At 46.5% G+C, this 18,845-nt stretch overlaps 1 protein-coding gene across 2 annotated transcripts in view; it reads right to left on the reverse strand.

The window, feature by feature from the left end:
• Positions 1-18,845, reverse strand: part of STARD9 (StAR related lipid transfer domain containing 9) — a 432,822-nt gene that overhangs the window by 268,488 nt on the left and 145,489 nt on the right. The gene's annotated exons all lie outside the window — the stretch shown is intronic.

The raw sequence follows: 18,845 nt of genomic DNA on the forward strand, positions 1-18,845 counted from the left end.
TTGTAATCATATGAATTAATCTGTACAACTCCCAGTTTTGCACTTCCCTGTTTTATTGTAACTGCAATTTTCTAACCATGCACTTGTTATAGTTTTTTTGTATTTATTTGTATTTCTCACACCCTATTAAACGTAAACCGGCATGATGTGATACCTATCATGAATGCCAGTATAATAAAAACACTAAATAAATAAAATAAATAAAACTCTGTGCATTCTGCACCCTCAAACTTCGGTTTCCAAACTGTCGGGTAGATTTTCAAACAGCGCGATTTGGCGTACTTTTGTTGGCGCATCAGGCGCCAACAAAAGTACGCTGGATTTTAGTAGATACGCGCGTAACCGCGCGTATCCGCTAAAATCCTGGATCGGCGCGCGCAAGGCTACCGATTCCGTATAGCCGGCGCACGCCAAGCCGCGCAGCCTACCTCCATTCCCTCCGAGGCCGCTCCGAAATCGGAGCGGCCTCGGAGGGAACTTTCTTTTGCCCTCCCCTCACCTTCCCCTCCCTTCCCCTACCTAACCCACTCCCCCGGCCCTGTCTAAACCCCCCCCCCCCTTACCTTTGTCGGGGGATTTACGCCTCCCGGAGGGAGACGTAAATCCCTGCGCGCCAGCAGGCCGCTAGCGCGCCAGGACGCGACCTGGGGGCGGGTCCGGAGGGCGCAGCCATGCCCCCGGACCCGCCCCCGAAACGCTACGTCCCGCCCCGAAAACGCCGCGCGGATCGGACCCGCCCCCGACACGCCCCCCTCGGAAAACCCCGGGACTTATGAGAGTCCCGGGGCTCTGCGCGCGCCGGTAGACTATGTAAAATAGGCGCACCGGCGAGCAGCGCTCTTAAAATCCGCCCCTATGTGTCATAACCCCAAGAGGAGTCACAAAATCATCAGGTAAGATCACAAGTGTGTCCTAGCGGATTTAAAAAAAGAAAAAAAAAAGAAATCAAGCACACAGCTGTTTGCAAGAACACCGCTCACCTTCACCACATGAGTAGCCGATGCCACTAATAGCTAGTCCATTCTTTTCTCAATGGCTGCATATGTCTGCTGGTTGAGGAGGAGATCATACCAAGAGAGAGATGGACATACTGGTGGTGCCACTTCAGAGAAAAATGCTGCCAGCCTGCCTTTATTCCTGCTACCTTCCCCCTCACCTGCTGTTGGCCCATGCTTAAAGAAGCATTCTGCCTCTGTTGCCAACCTATCCTTTATCTCTTCCGATCCTCCCTACTTGCGCCTCTGCTTAGACCCAGGAAAACATGCTACCACTGTACGCCATTTGCCTTCTCTCCTGATTCTCCTCCTCACCTGCCAATGGCCTAGGTAGAGAGAAAACTTCTATCACTACCGGTAGTGGGTGGAGAGGTGTCTTTGCCCCCCTCCCACTACTGATCAGAGTTGGCAAGAGGCAATTCCTCAGACACAACTTCTTCACCTGCCATCTGGAGCCAGAGTGGTACTTTTTGAACCTAGCCTGAGATTCCAGCTCTGAGCTGCAGAGGAAAGGATGTGACCTGAGGCAACATTACCTTCTCCTCCTCATACTATTCCTACAAGCCTTTCCGTCCATCTCTACCCCACCTCTGTGACTATTCATTAAACATCTGCTGTATATTTACTGAACAACTGCTAACAATTGCCAATGTCTGTCCTGCAAGATCCAATTTGTCCTTTTGGAAAACTGTTGTATACTTTTGAACCCTGCTTAGACATGATCACAACTGGACTCGGTCCTTTTTGCGCCTGGCGAGCGTGATTGGGCATCGTGACCCGTCTCAGTACGGTCCGTTGTTGTCCTACGCCGATGCGATATTGGCCGCGAGTAGGACCTACGATGGGTGGTCGTGGCTCAATTATGACGAGCGCTTTTAGAGGGATCGCATGGAGGAAAATCGGTTTATGACGTGGGGGCACGCAGGATGTGGGTTTGTGGTTAACCCAAATGGCGTCTAAAGCTGGCGGAGTGGGTTGGGGGCCTGGTGGGGCCGCGGGGCATGGGCCTTGCCCGGCCCTTTCCGTCAGGGGTTTCCCGCGCTCAGGGCGGGTAAGGCGGGGGGCGGGGGGCTTCCGATGTCTGTTGGCGGTTTAACCGTTCCACGTGTTCATTCACGGACTGCAAATTCCGCCACGCGTGTCGCACTTGCGGAGCCGCCCATCCCGCGTCCCGTGTGTCAAGCGACACAGCGATGGTTCCGGTTGTCGCTTCCGGCGCCAAGGGCGTGGGGGAAGTGAAGGTTTTGGCAGGGCGGACACTCCTGTCCGGATTGGTCCCATGCGTCCGTGGTTGCTGGCCTACCCGAGGCGTGTATGGGGCCGACTTGTTGGTGCGGGGTTTTACTGAGGGATTCCGGATTCCGTGTGGGGAACGGGTCCCAATGGGGGGGTGGTGCGAATTGTACATCGATTAATCGGTTAGTATTGGTTGCGGAGGAGAAGCTGCGCAGTGAGCTTGTGTTAGGACGGATTGCTGGTCCGTTCCCGGATCCACCGTTCAGCGGGTTAGTGCTGTCCCCGTTGGCGGTAATCCCAAAGAGGGAACCCGGAAAGTATCGTCTAATTCACAATTTGTCTTTCCCGGCGGGGGACTCGGTGAACGACTGTATCCCTAAGGCGCTTTGTGTGGTCCGGTACGCTTCCTTCGATTCGGCTGTGCGGGTGATATACCGTTGCGGTCCGGGTGCCTTATTGGCAAAAACTGATATTGAGTCGGCTTTCGGCTGTTGCCTGGGCACCCGCAGGATTTTCACCTACTGGGGTTTCGTTTTCGGAATGCCTATTATTTCGACCGGTGCATGCCTATGGGCTGTTCGATTGCGTGCGCCTATTTCGAGGCGTTTAGCAGTTTCCTGCATTGGGTTGTGGTCCGTCGAGCAGGGTCAGCAAACGTGGTTCACTATCTGGACGACTTCTTATTCGCGGGAGTTGCAGGCTCGGAGGACTGTCTGTCTCTGTTGCGCTGTTTTCAGGAGGGTTGTGGGTGAGTTTGGCATTCCGTTGGCAGCTGGCAAGACGGAAGGTCCGTGTACTAAGCTGGTCTTTCTAGGGATTGAGGTGGACTCGTTAGCGATGGTCTCTCGCGCTTACCTGGCGACAAGGTGGTCCGGTTGCGGGACTTGGTGGGCCGGGCTTTGGAGCGGCCTAAGCTCACACTATCCGAGTTGCAGTCGTTGGTGGGTAGTTTGAATTTTGCATGCCGGGTAATTCCGATGGGCAGGGGCATTTCTGAGGCGATTGACCAGGGCAATGGCGGGGGGGTAACGCGGCCCCATCATAGGGTGCGGGTCACGGCTCTGATGAGGGAGGATTTGAGGATATGGGATCGGTTCTTGGTGGATTTCAATGGGACGATGCTCTGGCAGGATAATCCGCTTTCCAATCATGAGCTTGACTTGTTTACAGATGCGGCGGGGTCTTTCGGCTTCGGCGCTTACTTTCACGGTTCCTGGTGTGCGGCGGCGTGGCCCGTGGAGTGGATCGCAGCCGGAGTCACAAAGAATATCACATTCCTCGAGTTGTTTCCGATCGTGGTGGCCCTGCACATTTGGGGTCCGCGGCTTCAGGGCCGACGGGTCGTCTTCTGGTGCGACAATATGGGAGTGGTTGAGGTCATTAATAAGCGAGCTGCCAAGTGTGCTAGGGTGTCGGAGCTGTAGCGGGAATTGATCTTGTGCTGCATGTCTTTGAACGTGACTATTTGGGCTCGTCATGTACCGGGGGTTGCTAATGGTGTGGCCGATTCTCTTTCTCGTTTCAAGTGGGAGCGGTTTCGAGTCTTGGCCCCCGAGGCGGATCCCTGTGGAGTTGCAGTGCCATCTTCCCTCTGGAGGTTCGGTTTCCCCAGGCCTGGACCCTGCTGCGGGCTTCATTAGCCTCGTCCACATGGTCAAGTTACGTGGCGGGCGCTCGGAAAGTGGCGTCACTTTCTATCTGCGGCGGGGGTGGCGGGGAGGTCCTGTGTCGGATGTGTTGTTGCTTCGTTTTCTGGAGCATGTTAGGGCTGCCGGTTTTACGAAAGCGGCGGTGGGCAGGCAGTTAGCGGGGTTCTCCTTTTTCATGAGGGCCCATGGGTGGGGGTTCCCCGCGGGCAGGTTTATTGTGCGTCGCGTCCTGTTAGGGTGGGCTCGGGCGGTGGGGGCGTCGCGTGGATAGGCGCCTACCGATCACTCACGATATCTTGTTGAGGTTGTGGGAGGCGTTATCGGACATATGTTTCTCGTCGTACGAGGCGGCGTTGTTTCGGGTGGCCTTCGTGTTTGCTTTCTTTGGGGCCTTTCGTATTGGCGAACTGGTGGCGCGGTCGGCGGTTAGCACGGATAGCCCGGGTTTATTGGCGCGCCACGTGCGCGTCACTACTCGGTCGGTGGGGATCTTCATTCCTAGGTCAAAACCGATCAGGCCGGCAAGGGGACGACTGTGGAGCTGCGGGCGGTGCCGGGTCTTCGTACGTGCCCGGTGTTCAATGCCGCGCAGTATTGTCGGTTGCGGGCCTCAGGGTGGGGTCCGTTCTTGATTCATGCGGATCTTCGTCCGTTGACGCGGTTTCAATTCGAAAGGGTTCTGCGTGTGGCTTTGTCGTCGGTGGGTTTGGATGTCAGCTGTTTTGGGACTCATTCCTTCCGGATCGGTGCGGCGACCACGGCGGCGGAGGCGGGTCTACCTGGGGCAGTGATTCAGCGAATTGGGCGGTGGCGATCTAATGCCTTTCAGGGGTATGTTCGCCCCGGCCCGGGGCTGTAGGGAACTGTACTGACTCTTGTTTCTTTCCAGGTGCAGACGCAACGGGGAAGGCAGCGTGGATTGTGGGGCATTCTTACACCCACTGGGCCCGCAGACATGCTTGCGGCCGACCTTACGGGCCGCACTTGGACTTAAACAAGAGGGGGGCTCGGGTGCATTGGCTGGGACGACGGGGCATGGTCTGGGATGAGCTGATCCCTTGTGTGCGGGAGGCGCGAGGGCGGCTGGGGCTGCCACGGGTGGTGGTAGTGCACCTGGGGGGCAACGATTGGGGTAAATTGCCCGCCAGGCAGTTCATCAGTATGGTCCGGAAGGACCTCATGATGATTTCTATGCTGTTACCATCTGTTGTGATATGTTGGTCTGATATTTTGATAAGGCCTGCTGAGTCGGATAGGGTGATTTGGCGTCGCAGTAGATCCAAAGCCAACCAGCAGATTGGGGCTTGGTTGGTGCGGATGGGTGGCAGGCACATTCGTTATGAATGGTCCTGGGGGTCGGTTTCTGGGTTGTTTGGTAAGGACGGTGTGCACCTTTCGTTTCTAGGAATGGACCTATTCCTCAATTCGATTCAGGAGGCCTTAGAGGAGTTCTTCCCTTTGTAATTTGGCCGCATCTTTGGGGGGTCACGGACATTTTCATGTCCGTGTCTATGGCGGATGGCCCGAGCCAATGCTGGCGGTACACTGTTTGCATATATATATAAGAGCTGTTGGATTCATGGGCGATGTAAAAGAGATGTACTATTGAGGAGTGGTTTGGAGGTGGACTCCTTGCTAGAAGGTGGCGGGAGTCATTCGGCAGGCCTGGCTACTTGCTAGATGGCGGCGGTGGCCCACTGGGTTGGCTCCTTTGCTGGAAGGTGGTTGGAGTCTGAATCTGGTGAGGAGGCAAAGGCGAGTCGAGCGGCTGGCGTGGAGTCGTCTTGCTAGAGGAGAGGCGGACGGCTGGAAGATTGTTGTGTTGACTTTATAATGTTATTGGGCTCGGGCCTCCAGGTTATTATTAAAGCTGCGGCCTTGTTAAACCCAAACCCCCTTTGTCTGTGTTTATTAAGGTATGTAAAAGGGTGGATGTGAGTGAGTGATGTCCTGGATGCCCGTATTATGGAAGGCCTGACAGTCGATATGGCTGGCAGGCCAGGGTAATGCGGGCCCAGGCACGCTCGGGAGGTGGCAGGTCCCGGGAGAGGATAGGGGCGCCATAGGAGAAGGTGGAGGGCCCGAGAAGGCAGGGGTCATCGGAGGGGCAGGCAGCTGAGGGGGGAGTTAGGGTCAGGAGGAGGTGAGGTGGCAACCGGTAGGTAAAGTTAAGGGCAGAAGGAGGAGCTGAGGCTGTGCTGGCCAATCCTAATTGGCCAGCGAGCCACGCTTGAATCAAGCGTTAGGGCTGCCTCGGAGGAACGCGGCACAGTCCTTACTGTGGCACGGCTGCTCCGAGAGGCAGAGGCCGTTTTCCCTCCCACCCACCCTTAGTATTATTATTATTATTATTGTTATTATTCTTATTATTATTATTTATTGTTACCTGGTACGTTTTGAGTGGTGATTGCTGTCGCAGCGGATGGCCCGAGCCAATGCTGGCGGTACACTGTTTGCATATATATATAAGAGCTGTTGGATTCATGGGCGATGTAAAAGAGATGTACTATTGAGGAGTGGTTTGGAGGTGGACTCCTTGCTAGAAGGTGGCGGGAGTCATTCGGCAGGCCTGGCTACTTGCTAGATGGCGGCGGTGGCCCACTGGGTTGGCTCCTTTGCTGGAAGGTGGTTGGAGTCTGAATCTGGTGAGGAGGCAAAGGCGAGTCGAGCGGCTGGCGTGGAGTCGTCTTGCTAGAGGAGAGGCGGACGGCTGGAAGATTGTTGTGTTGACTTTATAATGTTATTGGGCTCGGGCCTCCAGGTTATTATTAAAGCTGCGGCCTTGTTAAACCCAAACCCCCTTTGTCTGTGTTTATTAAGGTATGTAAAAGGGTGGATGTGAGTGAGTGATGTCCTGGATGCCCGTATTACTGTCAATCTCCCACAACCTTGGTGCGAGAGACATCTCCGTGGGTGTCCCCCACAAAATCTGTTCCCTATGACCATCCCTGTCAACCTCTTTACCCTCCTCCCCTCCCCCTTCCCCCCCTCATGCCTTAACCCTTTATCCCTCTTATCCCCCTTCCCCCCTCATGCCTTATCCCTTTATCCCTCTTATCCTTCTACCCCCTCTAATCCTTTTTACCCCTCCTTACCTCCTCACCCTCCTCTCTCTTCTTCCCCCCTCCTACCTTTTCCCTTCATCCCTCTTATCCTGTTACCACCTCTAATCCTTTTAACACAACCTTGTACATAGTATTTTATATTATTTGTTATAACCAATATCCCGTTTATTCTGTACTTTCGTAATTTATTTTATATATATTCCAATATTTAACTACCTTGTTCTTATGTAAAATTGTTAACTGTTCCCTGTAAAGGCCATGCCTAAATGATAGTTACACTATCATAGTTTTAAGTTATCTGTAAACCGATACGATGTGCAAACGGTTGTCGGTATATAAAAGTTTCAAATAAATAAATAAATAAATAAATAAATACTGGCTCTGATCAGTGGTGGGGTGGGGAATAATTAGAGAGGAATCATATGGAGGTGGTATGGGATGGGGGGGGGGGGCGGTGTTTGAGAGAGAGATGGACTGATTTGTTTTGCTTATCATTTGAGGTCATATGAATTTTCAGGTATTAAAACGGGGCCATACTAGATAAAAATTTGAGTAGCGCTGCCCTAAAATTTATATAAACTTAATATTAATAAAATATTAAAAACAGTTCAGATTCAGTACACCAGGATGTATTTTTTTCACAGCGAGGGTAGTGGATGCCTTGGAATGCCCTCCTGAAGGAAGTGGTGTAGACAAAAACGGTAAAGTTGAAAATGGCAGGGCCTGAAAAGGCCAATAGCTGAAGATGTGGAGGCCATCACTTTGGCAGGCTTTGGGCATGCTCTGGACAGTGGTGGGCAAAAAGCTGAAAGGACAGGCAAAAGAGTTTGGGGGAGGAGGAGGGAGTTAATATTGGGTTGAAGAAGGGATTTTGTGTGTGAATATTCCTAAATTGTGTGAATCTCTACTGGCAAACTGAATGGACCATTTTGGTCTTTATCAGCTACAGCTATCATTTACTATGTAACGAGCTAGGATTGGAATCAGGTCACAACTGACTAACCTGTCCTTGTATGATTTAGAGATGATCAGAACTGCAAAAAAGATATGCAGTAAGGATGTTTGTCTCAATCGGAAATACAATTCAAGAGCTAGAAAAATCCACTACAAGAAGAGGATCTGAAACTAGTTTTTATCTTTAATATATACAAGTTACAGTAAAATTCAAATCCTTTAGTATGTAACCATTTTACGAAGAATCTGAGACGAGACTGAAAAAAGTGAGTGAAAATGTATGAAATCTGTTTCACGCGGAACTACAATATATATAGCCAAATTTACAGAATACCTCTCAAGCTTGCAATTGTGGATGATCTTTTTGAATTGTGATAGTAACAGTGTCTGCCCCTTCCTCCACTGGAGCCCTGGCAGTGGTGCATGTTGTTACGTGCCCCATCCGTGGTCGTCCCGCGCACAGGACCGCTCACCTTCGGGGTCACAGAGCGGATCCCAGTCCTGTCTCCCTCGCGGTCCTTGCAAGTCCAGCTAGGCCCCGGTGTCCCGCGGCAGTGGTCGCTAGGCCTTCAGTCGCGCGACAAGCCTCACACCAGGCCTTGGCATCTCAGCAGCTAGCCACGCCCCTTCGCACGCGCGGACCAGCCGCCCTGATGTAGGTTCCAGGGCGGGGCCTAGTTCCACGGGCACCCTGATTGAACTCTTGTTAAAAGGAAGTTCCTGGCCTCACTTCCTTGCCTTGGCAATCGGGTCACTTTGTTCCTGAGAGTGCCCTTGTTCGTGTTCCTGCTTGCTTGTTCCTAGTCTCGTTCCAGGATCCTTCTGTTTCAATTCTGTTCCTCCTCGTACCTGTCCTTGCCTGCTTGTTCCTGTCTTCTTTGTTCGTCTCCCTGGTCTTACCTCAGATTGACTTTCTGGTAAAGAACTCAGCTTGTTCCTGACCTGCCTACCTGCATGCCGCCTGCCAAAGACCTCAGCTTGTTCCTGACCTGCCTACCTGCCTGCCACCTGCCAAAGACCTCAGCTTTGTTCCTGACCTGCCTACCTGCATGCCGCCTGCCAAAGACCTCAGCTTTGTTCCTGACCTGCCTGCCTGCCGCCTGCCAAAGACCTCAGCTTTGTTCCTGACCTGCCTGCCTGCCAAAGACCTCAGCTTGTTGCTGACCTGCCTGCCGCCTGCCAAAGACCTCAGCCTGCTCTTCAACCTTAACTGACCTCTGGATCTTGACCCTTGCTTCGTTGACCACTCCTCGGACTGATTCTTGGACTTTGACCTTGCTTGATTCTGGCTCTGTCCCTAGCTTTGCCCTCACCAACACTATTCTGGTTCGCTCTCTTCCAACCTGTCTCCAGCTTAGAGCCCGATAGCACTCTTCCAGTGTCTGTGGGCACGCCGACTCTGACTCTCCCAGGAGACCCTGCGAGGCCCACCTAAGTCCCAGCGGCCCGAGTCCCTACGGGCTTCCAGCGGTGAAGACCTACACTGCCTCTGTCTCCTTCCATGTACTGCCACAGGACAGGGGTCCACCCCCGAGCGCAACACATGGAGCACTGCTCTGTGCAACAGAGCCAGCAGAAAGGGTGCACTGAGCAGTTCATAGATCCGATCCCTTAATCAACCCCCCCCCCCCCCGCTACATTTACCTCTAATTCATTATTTCTGCTCCCCCTTACAACAGACTTCAGATCAGATCTCTTAACTCCCACACTCCATAGACCTCAGATTCCATTCTCCCTATCCCCTTTCCTTAGGCTTTGTTCCTTTATGGCCCTGGGTGGCATCTTTCAGCAGATGTGACAACCAGAGACATCACTGTTCACAACCAGGCAGCACATGCAAACACTGTAAAAGTCCATGATGGACATCTTCCAGCACTGCGCTGTCAGGCACCTCTTGAAGCAACTAGCTCTACTCTCCACCATAGTGGAGGAAAACAGATGTGGCAAAATCAAAAGACAAAATGTTGATGAAAAAAAGAATACTGATTGGGATTGCTTGATACTGAAAATGAAAAACATTTCTCAGGGCAGAGCAAGTACAACAAAAAGAAAGAATACTTTAAAATATGCTGAAAATCACATAATTGTTCTTTTGCTTTCCATCTATCTGCACAAGGAGGATAGAATTAATGGTTAAACTGCTGCACAGATCCTGTCGTACACCAGTTTTTTATACTAAGATCTTTCTGGATGCTAGTTCTACCTGTTGGAAGAGTTGTGGGGAAATTGGTACATGTACCATGTTTCTCCGATAATAAGACAGGTCTTATATTTAATTTTTGCTCCGAAAAAAAGGTTAGGGCTTATTTTCAGGGATGTCTTATTTTTTTTTCCATGATTGCTGAATGAGGACAAGGCTAAGCCCGCCTCCTCTTTCATTCACCAATCAGATTCAATCGTTATCAGCCCACCGCAGGAAATTTCGTTTTCCCACGATTTGGAGAGATTTTATTTCGTTTGCCCCCCCCCCCCAAACGAAGCACAAAACCGGGGGGGGGGGTAGACGGGGGTTGTAAAAAAAAAAAACCCCAAAAAAACCCAAACCCACCCCAACCCTCAAAATTTAATTCATTGCAACCCCCCCAAAACTTGCCAAAATTCACTGGTGGTCCAACTGGGGTCCCGGGAGCAATCTCCCACTCTCGGGCCGTTGGCTGCCAGTAATCAAAATGGCACTGATAGCCCTTTGCCCTTTCCATGTGACAGGCTATCAGTGCCATTGGTCGGCCTCTGTCACATGGTAGGAGCAATATGGGGTAGGTTTGGGGGGGGGGGTTGTTTTTTTTTTTTACAACCCCCCCATCTGCCCCCTCCCCCCCCTCCCCGGGACATTCGTTAAGTCTTGGGGGGGGGGGGGGGTCGGGCAAGTCTTGGGGTGCAATCGTGCCGTGCTGGTACACCTAAAGCTAGGGTTTATTTTTGGAGTAGGGCTTATATTTCAAGCCCTATTCCAAAAATCCTGAAAATCATGCTAGGGCTTATTATCAGGGAAACAGGGTACTTGTGGTGGCACTGCCATGTAGTGCAACAGTTTTGGTCCTCGGTGGAATGGGAAACAACTGACATTCTTGGTTTCCCTATACATTTAAAGCCTTTGCTGGACCTCTTGGGGCGCTGGGATGGATCTTTGACCCCTAGTATTATGTATCAAGTATCAAGCATTATGTATCATAGAAACATAGAAATGACGGCAGAAGAAGACCAAACGGCCCATCCAGTCTGCCCAGCAAGCTACGCAGTTTATCCATTTTTTTTTAATCTTCCCCCCCCCCCCCCTTTTTTTTCTCCCTCCTACCCAATTGTATAGTGCCAGCTGGAGGCAGGTTATTTTTTTCCTATGGTAGTCATGAGGACAGAAAGAAAGAGGATAATCATATATTGTCTCAGGTCGGAGTTTTCAACTAGTGGACTACAGACATCACCCTGCTTACAACTATGACAATAACCTCACAATTACACCAGAATCACTCTCCCTACCTGTGGCTAGACTATACGTGAACTCAGTTAAAGAATTACAGAGAATTATTATTATATATATATTGTGTTTGTATTTTTTTGTCACTACACATATTATCCAACTAATGAAGTATCAAGCATTATGTTGCTTTATGTTCTATGTTCTTCGTTCTATGTAATGCTCTTAGGCAAGTTCTAATGTTTCACTGTAAACCGGTTTGATTTGCATCCAATGTAAGAAGATCGGTATATAAAAAACCATAAATAAATAAATAAGTAAATAAATAGTAAACATAGGATTTCTGGTTGACCAATTGCTGCTGGCTGCATGCCTCCACTCCGGGCATTGTCTGCTGAAGCCAACAGAGCTGTAGAGAATGCGCTATGATCCAAAGGGGGAACATTTAAATATAATACTATATGGGGCATTTACCACCGGTTTCATAACTCTTTATTTAAAAGCTGGATTTTTACTTTGTATTTTCCTGTAAGTCTGTAATGTTTCATATTGTTACTTGCTATTTGTATGTCAGAAAATGTAAAATAATGAGTTTTTAAAAAATGCTGGAAATCCTTTAGTGAAACTAAAACCAGTTGAAGAGGTCTAGTCTATGAAGAATTAAATGCAATTGTTTTTAAGCTTCTGAAGAATTTAAAATATTTTTCTAGGTTAAGTTAGCAGACTGCTTTTTGCCACCAAAGTAAGCACTACCAATAGTGAAGAACTAATTTTGACTGGTAAAACTATACTTCAGTACTGTGTCTTAAAAATCAGTGAAACCTTGTAGAGTAAATGTTGCCTTGTGTACAAACAGGGAGGGTTCAAGGAGCTTTTAAATATTTACACAGCAGGAAAATTTTGCAATCAACATTATGAAAGTTTATGTTTGAGGTGTATTGTTTCTAAGTACCATGGTAAGAGGCTACAACTATTCCATAACCCTAAAGAAAAATTACAAAAACAGAATGACTCACAGGACCTTGGGAGGTTAAACTACAATAATATAACACAAGATTTTATTATGAATATCAAATTATTTCTTACAAAAAGACAGAGCTATAGCCAGACCATTTGGCACTTATGGCCAAGTGAAAAAGGGTGTCCTTACCCTGAACACAACACATGCCACCACGAGATGGGAGTCTCTGTTAAATGTAGGGGGCTTTAATTTTCATTTTTCTTTTGACCAAGCAGTTTTCTCCTGCTCCTTTGGGCTTCTAGCTCAATCGGAACCAGTACAATTCTGATGCCATAAGCCTTCATGCAAAAACTGAACTGGAAATGACAAGATGTCAGACTCTGCATGCCATGCAACACCAGAGAAACAGAAATACATTTCCTCCTAAATTATGCAAAATAAAAAATATCATGAGCTGCACAGTCCCAAAGTCAACACAACCCATTCACTAAACTGAATATAAAATGCATTCTTCTTGACATTTTATTTTTCTAATCACTTTGATCCTCATCTCTTTAAATTGCTTTGTTCTTCTTGGTCTACTAACCTCCTTTACAGGATCTCCTGTTCATTTTCCATTTCATCTCTCTCCTCTGAATGATATCACCTATGTACATAACTACAGTGAACTGCTGGTCTTTAGAGATGCCCAGATAATGTACAGGGCACGGCTAATTTTTTCAGCCATCTAATTACCATTCTGATTTCCCTGACCTATCTTTTTACCACTAAATGACTGACTCTCTGAATGCCTAAATTTTCATTTTGTGTGATGCGAGACTAGCCAGAATATTGTAGCTCTCAGAAATCTACAAAGGAGGATTATAAATTCTAGCACAAATATTTGAAATATTAAGATCTTTCTTTCATTCTAATTTTCATTAAACTTCAAAGAAACTATTTGTGCTTTAAAAGTTTAAGTTTCTTGGGATATTCACATTCTTGGGAGAGTCAGAAGATGTTTAGGGTGGCAGAGTCACCACATATGTTCCATTAATATTCTCTGCTCTTCTCATAAACCAGCCTACCAAGGATTAATTGTATTCACACTTACACCATTATTTGCCTCCCATACATAGATAACAGGATGAATTAGCCATGCTGTCTGGGATATCCTCCGGTGGCCGGAGGTGGGAACTTCTCTCCAGATATACAGAACTGTGCTCTGGCACCTGCATGGTGGTTTTTGCGTGACTGCCTGCATTGCCTCAGTTATTGAGAAAGCATGGACAATCAGCGAACAGCAAAGAAAGAATAAGTGCAGCTAGAAAGGATTAGAGTCTGTTCAGGGAGAAGGGTGGGGACACATGGCTAATTAATCCTATTTACTGAAAACACCGTTTATAGTAAGGAAACTTGCTTTTTCCCTTCAATAAGCAGGCTGAATTAGCCATGCTGTCTAGGAGTCCCCAGCTAGGGAAGATGAAGTACACTGTTTGATATGTCACTAGATGACAGTCTTTCTTGTGGGCATGCTGTCGATACTCAGTGTGCAGAGAATCCCGGTCAGTGGACAGCTCTAAATGCCAGTGGCGTAATGCAGTATTTCCCATCCCACAGTCGCATCTGATCTGGCTTGCTGTTGGAGACAGTAATGAGATGTGAAGTGTGCAGCGAGAACCAAGTTGCCGCTTTACATATGTCTTGAACTGGCACATTGCACAGATGGACGATAGAGGTCACCGTGGCTCTTAGTTGACATGCTTTAACTTTTGAGTCAAGGCACTCTCATCGAGAAGAGTAGCAAAAATGAATACACTAAGTTAACCAGTTGGCTAACGTTCTTCTGGTTACTGGTAACCCTGAAGAATTTGAATTGAAGGAGACAGAGTTGCGAATGTCTGTTAGATGAATAAGTTCTCTGTTTATGCTAGGGTTCTTTTACAAACTAGCATATGAAGCAGACTCTCTCTTTTGGATGCATGTGGTTTAGGAAAGAAGGATGGTAAAGTTATTGTCTGGTTCAGATGAAAAGATGATACCACTTTTGGGAGGAAAGACGGATGGGTCGGCAAGGTGACATTGTCTTTGGTAGACTTGCAAATAAGGCGGCTAGTGGAGTAGCTCTGGAAGCTCACTGACTCGCCTCGCTGAGGTTATTGCTACTAGAAATAATACCTTCCATGTGACTAATTTCATAGAAGCAGTTTGCATTGGTTCAAAGGGCGGAGGTAATTCCAACACTAGGTTTATGTCCCAAGGAATCGCTGGACTTGAGACCAGAGGATGGAGTTTCAAAGCACCTCTGATGAAACAAGAGATACTAAGGGATGCGTGGAAATAGAAGTCCTTTGAATGGAAGGATGGTACGCTGATATGGCGCTGAGGTGTACTCTGATGGATGATACCGCCAGGCCAGATGAGTATAGCAAATGCAAGTACTCTAGTAATTGTTCCAGTGAAGATCCAAAGGGGTCGATCGATACTGACACACACCAGTGTAGGTACCTATGCCATTTACTCGCATAATTCTTCCTCGTGGATGGCTTTCTGGAGGAGATGAGAATGTCCTGTACTTCTGTTGGGAGAGGGAGATGACTCAGTACTTCCCTTTCAATCTCCAGGCTGTCAAGTGCAACGAGTCTTGCATGGGATGAAGGAGTGTGCCATCTTCTTGCATCAGAAGGCCCGCTGCTCTCGCTTACCACATATTCCATAACCCTGTCTTACCTTGTCTCTACATCCTCTCTCTCTCATGCATGCATTATGAGTACAAATAATCTGAATATGCAAACATTCTTGCTCTTTCATATCCATCATTTATGTTCACACATAGGACGCTTCAAATAAATTACTTGACCTCATGCACTGGAAAGCACATTCTCACTATAGTAACACACTCTTCCAACCAAACTCTGGGCTTCTTTACAAGCACACATTGTTGCACTACACAGTTGCACTATATTCCTTATATACACCTTAACCCTACTCACACAGATACATTTTCAGATATCCAGTACAACATAATCAGCCACACATTTCTTCTGCACCAGACATATTTCCTGACATGCTATACCTATAATAAATGTGAACACAATATGTTCATATAAAAAACAAATTTTACTAAAATAAAATTCAGTTTAAAATGAAAAACTTAAATTTCCTTCCTTTTGGTTTTTTTTTATCCTCTCCCAGGATGGTGTTTCCTGTAATGAGCTCTCAGAGTATGAAAGTATTGGAGAGAATGACCACCAAATCTTCTTAAAGACAAAATTGTGCTTTGCCATCTGGGCAAGCAGTGCTATTTAACCCATCCTTACAAACCACTCAGGGCAGGTTACAATGTAAACAAACATTTCAGCCAGCACACAATAAGTATATACACAAATCAATACAAGGCTTTAAAAAGCATTTACAAGGTGAGCATTTTCCTAAAACCTCGCTTAATTTGGGTTAAAAAAAAAAGTTTTCAAAGACATTTTAAAAGTTAATAGCTCTGATAACAAATGCACCGATTGTGGCAACTTGTTCCTCCCCTGTGGGATTGCACCAAAAAAATTGTATTGTATTGTTGAAACAGTTTTACATGATGACACTGCCAGCAAATGTTCCCCTTGGGAATGCAATGTGCTCATACAGTGCACCACCAAACACAATGGATCCAACGCATATAGTCTTAAAAGCTATAGTTTAGTATTTTAAATTTAACCTGCTAACCAACTGATGGCCATTGGAGTGAATTTAAAAAAACATGCATAGCATGATTTCTCAGTATTGCCTGCACCAACTATCTGGCCGCAGAACTCTGTACGGACTGCAAATGTTCTGTATTAACTGCAAATGCCCTATACTCCTTGCCAGAAATCCCAAGTATAGACACTGCATATTTTTTTTTTAATTTAGATTTTATTTTCTTCAATGATTAACATCATGAAAACATAAGAAAATATGTGTTACAATTGGATCAACTTTTTAACATATTCTATTCCAGGATAAACATTATTATTATGACACATAACATAATAGGGGGGGGAAAGAAAAATATATAAGTATTCCTCTCTCTCTATATATATACAATAACCATATAATACCATTTTTAAACTTATGGGCATTACTGGAAAAGCAATATTACTGGAGAGAGGGATTTATTATTTATTTTATTGAACATCGCTCTCTGACATCTCGACTGGATTCTTATCGTCTTGAGTATTGGTATAGTAAAAGAAGTTAAATAAATAAATAAATAAATCTATCAAAAACGTTTCCAAATGTGTGGGATCAGAGAATCCAAATTTTTTCCCTTGATATGTTATTTAACAAGAACAAGGAAACTTTAAAAAGAAAGTTGCACCCAATGCTAACACTCGAGTTTTTAAAGATAAAATAATACTTCCTCCTTGCTTGGGTGGCACGCGCCACATCCGGGAATATTTGGATTTTATGCCCGCAGAATAAAACGTATTTCTAAAAAACTTTTTGAATAAATTATCCTTGTCCTGCTCAGCCATAAATGAAACAAAGAGCGTTGCCCTATTATTTATCACATCAATGGACTCTTCCGAAAAGGTTGAAATACCTAAACTGGGGGGTGTAACTTCAATTACTTTCTGCTCTTCCACATTTCTTACCATTTTGCTAGGAAAATAATATATTTTAGATAATTTAGGAATATTCTCTTCTTCATAAAACAGTATCTCTTTCAAAAATTTCTTAAACATCTCTATAGGAGTTAATAAACGTGTAAGAGGAAAGTTAATAATTCTCAAATTCTTTGACCTCTGCACATTTTCAATATATTCAATCTCTTTATGCATAATTGAATTGTCTCTAATAGGCATTTCATATTTATTGACAGCAGAACTGTCATCTGATTAAAGAGAATGTTAAAAACAAACTTGGCAATCCTATTCTGTATTCAGAATACATGCTTGTATTCTATGACTGCAGTTTTTTATGCTTTGTGCTTTCTTGTGACTCTGCAGTTTTATTTTGACAGGAAATAGGTTTTTGATATGTATTTGGATGCTGCTTCCGCACCCCTGCCAAACTGTTGCCTACGGAAAATGACAACATAAGTTTTTGAAATTATATTTATATAAGAATGAGCACAACTTAAATTGTAAGCCCTCTGCATACAAGGAAATACCTGCTGTTCCTGAATGTAACTTGCTTTGAACTATCAGTGAAAAGGCATGAGCTAAATTTAAAATAAATACAAATAAATACAAAATTAAACCTAGGCAACTATTTTTGGCTTCTTATCCATACCTTGCACTGTCATGCTATAAACATGCATCATGTATTTTTTCCACCCAATTCCAGATGTTACTGACATTAGAAGTGTAACTTCGCATATTCAAAAAGAAATGAGCCTCATACTTATTAAACACTACAGTACTGGGCACCACGGAGTAGGGAGGTGTGCAGGGCCTCTCAGCAGTCTGTTTCAAACTCAGACTATGTATAAATTATTTGCCTAAGGTGGCAAGTAGCTTTTTGATGGAAATTTTTCTAGATCCCAAGCAGGGGTAAAGCAATCCTATAGTGCAGTGTTTCTCAACAGGTGTGTCGGGACACACTGGTGTGTCATGACGCCCTGGGAGGTGTGTCGCAGGGCCAGCAGATGGCTGCCTCCTTATCAGCCCAGGTGGGAGTTGGTTGACTTCTCTTACTTTGGGCCTGATGGGAGGCTCCTCTCACTTCCTTTTCCTCTTTCTGGCCCAGTGGGAGGCTGTTCCTTCCTTCATCCAGATCAGAGTGAGACATTGCCAACGCCTGCTGTTCTGGGCCCCAATGAGACACAAACTTTATCTTCCCCTGCTGAGTCTGGGAGTGAAGCTGCTGATGAGCTCCTCACCTTGTGGAGGGAGGGGAAAAAGGAGGTTGGAAATTCTTGGCAGACAGATGTGGAAGGGAGAGGGAGTGTGGGGGCTGCTGAGCAGGAAAGGATGAGAAATAGGAGGTCGGGGTAGCTGGGCAGGGAGAGGGTAGGGAGAGACAAACAGGGAGGGAGCACAGGAAAGAGTTTATGGGAGGGTCAGAAATGCTGGGGAGGGATGTGAGTGTGAGTGGATTGAAAGGGAGTAATTGGGAGAAGTGAAGGATGATGGAAGGGGAGTAGCAAGGGATGCAAGAGCCATAATATGTCAGTTTTGGGAATGTGCATGTCTTCTCTCTTTGTACTTTGCTTAGTGTAGGAGGAAATGTATTTCTGCTTCTAGCTCTCCAGTTTTGCACTGCATGCAGAGAGGCTTTTTGAGGTTCCATTCCAGTTTTTGTCTCCACATTTGTAATTTGTGATCTTTTATTCTGTATTTGGTGAAGGTTAGAAATGTGTATGTGTGAGTGAGGTGGGGTATTTTACTAGTATGTAGGGATCTGTATCAGTCTTATTTGTTGCGTTTTCTCATTCTCAATAGGACATGCACTGGTGGTGCTCTGTTGCCTTTTCATAGGTAGGGATATTGCTGCCTGAGTTCTTGGAGTTAGTATTGCTATGGTAAGGTAGGGTTGCTACACGTGCTCTTTTCTTTTCAGGTTTTGTATTTTACAATGAGCCTGGTATAAGGGAACTTGCATTTCTGTTACTGA

Source organism: Rhinatrema bivittatum, chromosome 4, assembly GCF_901001135.1.
Source record: "Rhinatrema bivittatum chromosome 4, aRhiBiv1.1, whole genome shotgun sequence".
In the NCBI taxonomy this organism is placed as follows: domain Eukaryota; kingdom Metazoa; phylum Chordata; class Amphibia; order Gymnophiona; family Rhinatrematidae; genus Rhinatrema; species Rhinatrema bivittatum.